The sequence below is a fragment of the Glycine max genome, chromosome 3 (assembly GCF_000004515.6).
Source record: "Glycine max cultivar Williams 82 chromosome 3, Glycine_max_v4.0, whole genome shotgun sequence".
Taxonomy (NCBI): Eukaryota; Viridiplantae; Streptophyta; class Magnoliopsida; order Fabales; family Fabaceae; genus Glycine; species Glycine max.
In genome coordinates, this window is record NC_016090.4 from 23,892,776 (window position 1) to 23,902,368 (window position 9,593).

A 9,593-nucleotide genomic window follows, 5' to 3' on the forward strand; every position below is an offset into this window, starting at 1 on the left:
GTAGAGTTGATCTCTTGTGTCTAGAGTTGATCTCTAGTGTGTAGAGTTGATCTCTTTTGTTCAGAGTTGATCTCTGGTGTGTCTTTGATTTAATTGTAAACACGAGAGTGTGAGTGAGAGGGAGTGAGCGGAGGTTCTCATATCTAAGATTGGGTCTTAGGTAGAGATCGCACGGGTAGTGGTTAGGTGAGAAGGTTGTAAACAGGGGCTGTTAGACCTTGAACTAACACTATTGAGAGTGGATTTCCTCCCTGGCTTGGTAGCCCCCAGATGTAGGTGAGGTTGCACCGAACTGGGTTAACAATTCTCTTGTGTCATTTACTTGTTTAATCTGTTCATACAGACACACATAAACTGCATGTTCTGAAGCGTGATGTCGTGACATCCTGTACGACATCTGTCCCCTGGTATCAGAATTTCAAAAACTAAAGACGTGGGTTATGAAATCCAGGATTGTGGTTTTACCGGACCAGGTTTAGGTAAAATTTGAAATATCATAATTTCAACTTAGGTCAATAAAACTCCACATAACTCAACATCCACATCAAGCAGATCACACATGGCTAATTCACACCACACCTCAACTCATCCAAGTCAATCATATAATCAAATAACATAATAAATACATTTAAACATTGATTTAAAATTAGCAAAATTTCAAGGTGTTACATTCCTCACCCTTGACACCTTTTTCAAAAATAGCACCTAGAACAAAATAATCCTTGCATAAGTACAAATTCAACATTTCCCACCAAAATATTCACCAATTATTCTAGTTAACTCTAAAAATTGTGAGAGTAATTAGGTTAGAAAATAGGGACCTAAATCTAGAAGATGTCCAAATATATTGGCTAGATTTAATTAGGAGATTTCAAACAAGTTGGCTGAAGACAAGACAAAATCTATCTACAATTCAGAATGCAAATTTTATGAGTTTTAAAACATCTTTATTTCCTAGTTTTACCTTCTTATCACTTACACCCCAAAAAGCATTGATTTGTTCTCTTTTAAACATACTGATCAGAGGTTAATGTGAAAATTTAGACCTCTATCCTCCCTGCATAACATACACCAATAGAACACAGACACACCACACATCAATTCAACATGCTTTTACATTTAAGTCTTCACATTTTCATTACCAACATTTTGGAATGTAATTGATATATGTATTAGGAGTTCAAGTTTTTCATTCAATAATTTAACAACTAGTAGGTACATTACATAGTCAACGTTAGAGGCAAGTTAACTTAGTAAACAACTATAGATGTATAATTAGTAAACACTATTCCCTCTTACATCCCATTCATAGTGTATAATTAGTAAACAACTATTTCATACATATTCATTCTCATGATTATGAATTTCATAAACTAGTGATTAGCAACAATAGATGTCAGTATCCATTCACTCATACAACACTCGACATAAATACATATCCTATACACATACATTTGTATCACCATGTTCAATTTTGTATTCCCATCTCACTTAATGTTTGGTACAATCCTTTAGATTCATTTACGTGTTTTATGCCTCTAATCCTAAAAGTTCACCATATAATAATAATACTCTTTGCACATGATCAACAACATTCACATATCACTAGTGCATATAAACATGTATGTACTTGCACGCTCACAAACACTACAACTAGCATTTCTTGACTTTAACATGACTTGTGGGTTAGCTCTATAAGCTATCCTACTCTACGAATCCAAAGCCATATGGAGGAAATTTTTTGGTCCCCTTGGCATTCCCTATAATATCACAGGATCAACCAAAAAATTTAATAGTATCAAATTGTTGACGCAACAATAATTAACAATTAGCCTAATAGAATTCAGCTACAACTGCTCCAACATGATTAAAAAATTGAATGTTTTGAATCAAACAATTCGATTGCCAAGAAGGGAAATTTTCCTCTTGACCTTATGTGAGTTCTCAAGTTACTAAAGAAAACACTAGAATGGAGGTGAATCTAACAAGAATATGAATAAACATCTATGATAAAAGTTGAATATGAAAGAAAGCAATTGTAAAGACAAATATCACAAGAAGGGGGTTGAATTATGATTTTATAAATTTTTAAAGCCTTTTTGTAAGAAAACAAAGTTATTGTCTATAAGAGAACTTTGTAAGACATATAATTGTTCTTTAAAAAAAACACATTTAGACGATGAAAACAAATTTTTATAAAACAAAAAAAGATTTTCAATACCAAAATCAAATTCAAATCCTAGGTTAGTTAAAACAGATAAAAAAAGATTAGACACAAGAAGTTATATTGGTTTATCTTTACCACTGAGACTACGTCCAATTATAGGCAAACCACCAAGTTGCACTAAATTATCACAAGTTACAAGTATTTTGTCACAACCACTTATGGCTCTTACAAATTAAGCTCTACCCCAAGCTTGAATCAACCCAATATTCTTTCTTCTACCAAGCCATTACTAGCTCTATACAAATTTGAAAGATTTGTCGTTTTTGTTTGCACAGTGACTAACTCTTTGAGCATCTTATAGATGAATATACAATCTCAACACTTAGTCTATTCTCTAAAGATAAACAAAGTGTTTTAAGAGATTTTCTAAACTTTACAAGAATTTATGGATAGCTTTTTAAAGAATGTGTGTAAGGTTTGTGTTTCATTACTTCAAAGCTTCTGGTATTTATAGGTCTTCATCTTCAAGTGTTTGTTGCTTCATAATAGATGAACTTCTTCACTTAAGCATTGTTTGATGACTTTGGTCATTGGAGCATCTAATGCTTGCATTAAAATGCACTTCTTTTCTCATGCAGAGAAACCATTCTTATTGGTTTTTGTGTAAAACACATAAGCAGAAAACTACTTCTCTTTGGTCAGAGCACTTTGCACAACAGAGTGCATCTTTTGATGGAGCTTAGTAACTTTCAGATTTTGGGCTTCATTAATTCTTCATGGGGTTCATCAAATCCTAGGAGAATGTTTTTGCAAAACAAATCTCAAACATAGTATTAAATGAAATCTTGAAAGCCAACTCTTAAAATGATGTACCAAATCGTGGTTTTGGCTTGTTATTGTTTGATGCTTCAAATGCAGACTAACGAAACATGTTCTGATATTTGATGGTTTTAATATTTGTATTAATTTGCATCTAATCAAAATAATTAGGATTGTTGATTTGTCTTAATACACAAATAACTTTTGACTTAACAATCTCTCCCTTTTTGATGATGCCAAACAAATATAGATTTAAAAGTTGAAGGCAAACTTATGAGATATATCAGTTAAGAACAATCATAGTCTTATCTAATGTAACAAATAATATGATATAAGAAACATATGGCATCATAAGACTTTGAGATAAAGTCTATTCATTCATTAGAAAACATCTTATTTTATTTATCAAAGGTATTTTCATCAAGTATATGTGATAAATACAGGGGAAAAATGATATAAGCACAAGAGCTTCCCTTAACATGATGCTTTCGTTAGATTTTGGTGCCCCCTCATAAGATGCAATCTTCTTCATCTTTTACATCTTCTCCCTCTTTTGGTTGGCATCTGTTGGACAAGTGGCCTTAGAAATTTTAAGAAGGGGGGTTGAATTAAGATTTCGTTGACTATTCCTAATTGATATTTTCCCTTTCTTAATTATTCCCTAGATTCAATTAATTCTTTATTAACAAGTTACTGAAATAATAAATGAAGGAAAATAACTTGCGGAAATGTAAAGACAACAACAAATAAAAGAGATAAGGGAAGAGAGAATGCAAAACTGGATTTATCCTGGTTCGGCCACAACCCGTGCCTACATCCAGTCCCCAAGCAACCCGCTTGAGATTTCCACTATCCTTGTAAAATCCTTTACAAGCAATGAACCACAAAGGAATCCCCTCCTTTGTCTTCAGTGATTACAACCAAGAAGTTATGCCCACTTCTTGCAATGAACCCAAAAGTGGTTAGTCTTTTGAGTCCAGTGATAACAACCAAGAAGTTGTACCCACTTCTTGCAATGAACCCAAAATCGGTTAGTCTTTTAAGTCCAGTGATCAACCAAGAAGCAAATCCACTTCTTGCAATGAACCCAAAAGCGGTTAGTCTTTTGAGTCCAGTGTTTATCAAAGAAGACCTTCTCTTGAAAAATAGTCACCAACAGTAGGTCTCTAGAAAAGCTTTTTGTAAGAATGGAGGAGCAAAGGAAAATAGAATAGCAACAATTTTTGCCCAAATAAACTTTTCTTGACAAAGCAAGTATTTGAATAGAAACTCTTAGAAAGATGTTGAGAATGATTCAGATAATCTATATTTTTTGAAATTCGTGTCATGGTCACATATTTATAGCCATTTGATGGCTCTTGAAGAAACCATGTTAAAAGTTGTGACTCTTGGCAATTTCTTCAAAACTAGTCACTTTAAAAGTTGTGACTCTCTTGAAAACTAGTCACTTAAAAGTCATGACTCTCTTGAAAACTAGTCACTTTAAAAGTTGTGACTCTTGGCAAATTCTTCAAAAACTAGTCACTTTAAAAATCGTGACTCTTGGCAATTTATTTTTCAAAACCAGTCACTGGTAATCGATTACCATTATAGTGTAATCGATTACACATCTATACTTGTGACTCTTCATGTTTAGATTTAAAAACCAACGTTTAGAAACACTAGTAATCGATTACAAATGTTGTGTAATCGATTACATAAGTTTGGAAATGTTTTATCACAAGTTGTGACTCTTGAAATTTTAAATTCAACGTTCAAAAACATTGGTAATCGATTACATGCCCATGGTAATTGATTAATACTTTGTAAAACAGTTATAAAACTGCTTAGGGCTTCTGGTAAGCGATTACTGCCTTCTAGTAATCAATTACCAGAGAGTAAAAACTCTGGTAAAAGATTTTTCTTTGAAAAATTCTTTTGTTCAAATTGTGCTATTCAATCTTTTCTTTGAAAAAATCTTTTATACTTATCTTGATGTTTTTCTTGAAGTTCTTGCATATCTTGAGTCTTCTCTTGAATCTTGATTCTTGATTGAATGACTCTTTGATTTTTGAAACTTACTTGAATCTTGATTCTTGACTTGAGTTTTTGGCATCATCAAAATAAGCTTGGAAGCTTTGCTTCCACAACATCCTCTTTATAAAGCTTCCTTAGACACTCATCACAAGAATCATTAGAATATAAGGAAAGAGAAATAGAACTACCTGGAGGAGTGGGGGTTTTGGGAGGCTTCCATCTAGTCAACTTTTTGTAGAAGAAAACTCCAATAAGAGATAGCTTGGAAGCTTCCTTCTTGACGTAGGCCATGTCTTCCAAGGATTAAGCAAGAGCTTCTCTCATCCTTTGAAGCTCAGCCTCAATGAGTCTGACATAATCCTTTGAGGGTGGAGGCTCATAGACTCCTATAGCAAGAACAAGCTGATATGTTGCATCTTCAACATCAGAATCCACTTTTTCAATAATAGGTTGAACATGATGAGTCAAGATGAATCTGGAGTGAGGTAGACACACAATAAAAGAGAAGTTGCATAGCACCAAACTCCCTCTTCCACAAGAAGACCATTTGAAAGGAGTCTCAATTGTGAATGGGGAATGATTTAGAGTCTCATAGAAACGTCCCACTTCATGATGCACTCCATCTACTAGGGGCTTCTCATCTAGTTCCATACCTGAGCAATGAGTGTTGAGTCTATAGAACCTTTGCATATCATACATGTAAAATCTTGAAATCTCATTCTTCTACTGCATAACTTTTGGTTCATGCTTGAAAAGTATGTCTGGGCGAGCCTTTATATATCTTGTTGTAGGGGCATCTTCATCATCTTTTGTCATCAGCTCTTTGCCCTTGTAGTAGTTAGCCTTTTGATAAAGTACATGTTTGTCCATTGCTACCTAAAACTGAGTGTTTGGAGTGGCTAGACATGAAAACTGAGAGCCTATCATGAAAGACATATATGTTTTGAACCTCCCTAATATTTGAAATGAAGTTTGCCTTGCTCTAATCTCTTCTATGTAAGTACACAACTTCAACCTCTGTTCAACTCCATAGTCTAATTTCTCCCACTCTTGAAATTTTGGGATGTCTTCTGCTACATCCAGAGCTATATCCTTAGTCTGAAAGGTGTATTCAACCTTGGTTCAATCCTAAGGGAGAATAACATTCATAGAAAACATCAGACATAATAGTTGTTGAAGATATAGAGGAGCTATATCCCTAGGTTCCCTTTCCTTGTATAATCCAAGTGCATCTTCCTTTTCTTCTAGAAGTATTTCTCTTGAAGAATACTTGAAAGGATCAATCCTTAGGAAACTCTCCTTCCAAAGCTTGACTAAATTAAACTTTTCATGATCAACTTGCTGCATATTTGGGTGGAGAGTGTGGGAGCCAACATCGCCTTTCTCTTTCTAGACTCTATTGCAAGTTTGCAACTCCAAGATTCTATAACCTCTAAAGCGAGGATAATATCGAAGTTTGACATCAGGCTCAATAGGTACAATCGGTGGAGGTAGAGTTCTTGAAGGAAGAAGCCGTGCGAATCTTGCTTCACCAAACAATGATTAAGTCTTTTAAAGAGATTGGTCAATCTGATGGGTCCTTTAGTCATGTGTTGCATTTTCCTCTTTTTCCATAAGCACTTGTATGTCCTCCATGCTGATAGATGTTGGAGCCCCATATATACTTTTGTCGCAACCTACCCTTCAGTGGGAGGGCGACACGAAGGCTCACGGGTGCGTCTTCCAAGAGAGGAAAACGCGCGGAGTCGCCACCAACATTTATTTGAGGAAAACGTTAGAAAAACCAAAAGTGTGTCTACGAACTTTAAGTATGAAAGGTTCGGGAGTTGTTTTTACGGACGGGGAAGGTAGTAGCACCCCACGCGTCCGTCACAAGGGATGACAATCTCTAATCAAGTGTGCAAATCATGACTTCAAAATTTGTTTATTTTCCCTTTTTTTATGTATTTTACTTTTTGTGGTCGACAAGGGTGTTTCCCTCGCTCCTACGTATTCCTCAATTGTGATGAAGAAATCAGACCTACGTAGTTCTTACGTAAGAATTGAACGTTGGTTAAGTTGTTTTGATCTTTTTTAGCAAGATTGTTTTTAATCGCATAAAAGTCATCTAAGGCGTTGGACCTTTAAACGACCTTTTGATTTTTGAAAAGGGAGAATCGTTAAGGCGCTGGACCCTTTCGAAAAATCTTCTCAATTTTGAAAGGCGAGAATCGTTAAGGCGTTGGACCTTTAATGATATCTTGTTTTTTAGAAGGAGAGAAACTTTAAGGTGTTGGACCTTTAACGATCTCTTTGTTTTTTTTAAAGGAGAAAAACGTTAAGGCATTGGAACTTTAACTATCTCTTCATTTTTTGAAAGGAGAGAAACATTAAGGCATTGGACCTTTAACGATCTCATGGGGTTGACAAAAGGTGGGCTTGTGCTCCTACATATCCTCAATTGCGATGAGAAAATCAGACCTACGTAGTTCTTCGCGACCGTTTAAGGTGTTGGACCTTAAAACGGTTTCAAATGACCTTTCCATGGACAAAGCTTGGTTTGTGAGTTGATTTTAGCCTCTGTTTCACTTGGTTATTTATCAACTCATTTAAAAGAACTTTCAAAGTAAAATGTCCGATTGGAGCTTATTACCTTTTTCTGATTAACCGAGGTTACAGTGTGAACGATTGGTTGAATTTTATTTTAATAGTGATTACACGAGATTACAACACAAATGATCGGTTGAAATTCATTTTCATTTATTAGGTGAGGTAACGAATTAAACGATCAGTCAAAGCTCGTTAAAAATGAAAGAAAAGGATACCAATATGAAGAGGAAAGCAAACAAAGCAAGAATGGACCACTAAGGGTGCATAGAATGAATTGAAAGCTTTGAAATCGAAAACTAACTGGTTGAAACTCGACAAACAATGAAGAACGAACAAAGAACGGCGAAGAATGGCGAAGAACCTCCACTGAATTGATCATGGAAACGTCTCGAAAGTGTTACGAAAGCATCTCGGCTTGGATTTTTTTCCTTCTTTCTTCTTCTCCTCACTAATTTTAAGTGATTCCTGAGCTCCAATGGTGTTAGGGACCTTCCCTCATCATCCCACGCCCGCTTTTATAGCCAAAATGGGGAGGAGCTTGCCGCCCAGCTCGCCCAGGCGAGCAAGTTGCTTCCTGACGAAGTTTCCTGATCGCACCTCCCAAATTGATTAGTTCACCCTCATTTTCGTATCCCTTGAATTGATCATGGAAACGTTATGAAAGTGTTACAAAAGCACCTCAGCCTTGATTTACTTCTTCTTTCTCCCTCTTTTCACTAATTGTAAGTGAAATATGCCTGCCCAGGGTTACGGAAGCCCCCCTATGTCATTTTATAGCAAAATGGGGGAGGTGGTTGCCGCCCAACTCGCCCAGGCAAGCTGGGTTGCTTCCACCTGAAGCAACAAAATGCCCAGAATCTTCTAGATGGGCCCAGATGGGCGCAATGCTAGTTGTCGCAACCTACCCTTTTACGAGCGAGCGAGGCGAGGCTCACAGGTGCGTTTTCCAAAGGAGGAAAATGCTCGGAGTCGCCACCAACGTTTATTTGTGGAAAACGTCGGAAAAACCGAAGGAAACCGGTCATAAAGAATATTCCAGATTCGGGAGTTGTATTTACGTTTGAGGAAGGTATTAGCACCTCTCACGTTTGTCCCAAAGGACAACAGCCTTAAATTAGAATTGTGTGAAATTGTGTATCTAAACTTTTATTTCTTTTTATTTTTTGAGGTCGACAAAAGCGGGGCTCTTGCTCCTACATACCCTCCATCGAAGAGGAAATCAGACCTACATAGTTCTTTCTTAAGGGTGAATCAAACGATTCTTTTTACTTGGAAGGTGATTATTTTAAGGCGTTGGACCATAAAAATGATCCATTTTGGTAAGAAAAACTGAGATATTTGAACTTTTCAAATCCCTTTTTTAGTGATTTTTTTTGGACGAGCTTGACTTTACGGGTTGATTTTAGCCTTAGTTTCACTTTAGTTATTAGTCAATTCAATTAAGAAAGAGAAATCCCAAAGAGAAACATCCGATTGATTTTTCCGCTTTATTTTACTAAAAGGTATTTTTTTATTATTATATTATTATTTTACCTCTTTTTGGTTTCCAACGTGGTTACGGCATGACCGAATGGTCGGATTTCATTTTAACAGAAATTAACGGATATTACAAATCAAATGATCGGTGGAAATTTATTTTATTTTTTGATTAGGCGAGAAAACAACTTAAATGATCGGTTAAAGCTCGTCAAAAATGGAAGAAAAGAAACTGAAATTGAACAAAATAAAAATGAAAGCCAAGAAACAAGAAATGAATTAAAAGTCTCGGATTTGGAAACTTACCCGTTGAAGAATGAAGAACGGATGAAGAACGGAGGAAAACCTTCACGGATTTGCTTACGGAAACGTCTTGGAAGCATTACGGAAGCACCTCGGCTTGGATTTTCTTCACGGAAACAATTTTTTTCACCCAAAACAGCTGAAATACATCACCAGGGTGATCCGGGACCCTTAGAACAACCCCCTTCAGCCTATTTATAGGAAAAAGGGGGAGGAGGTTGCC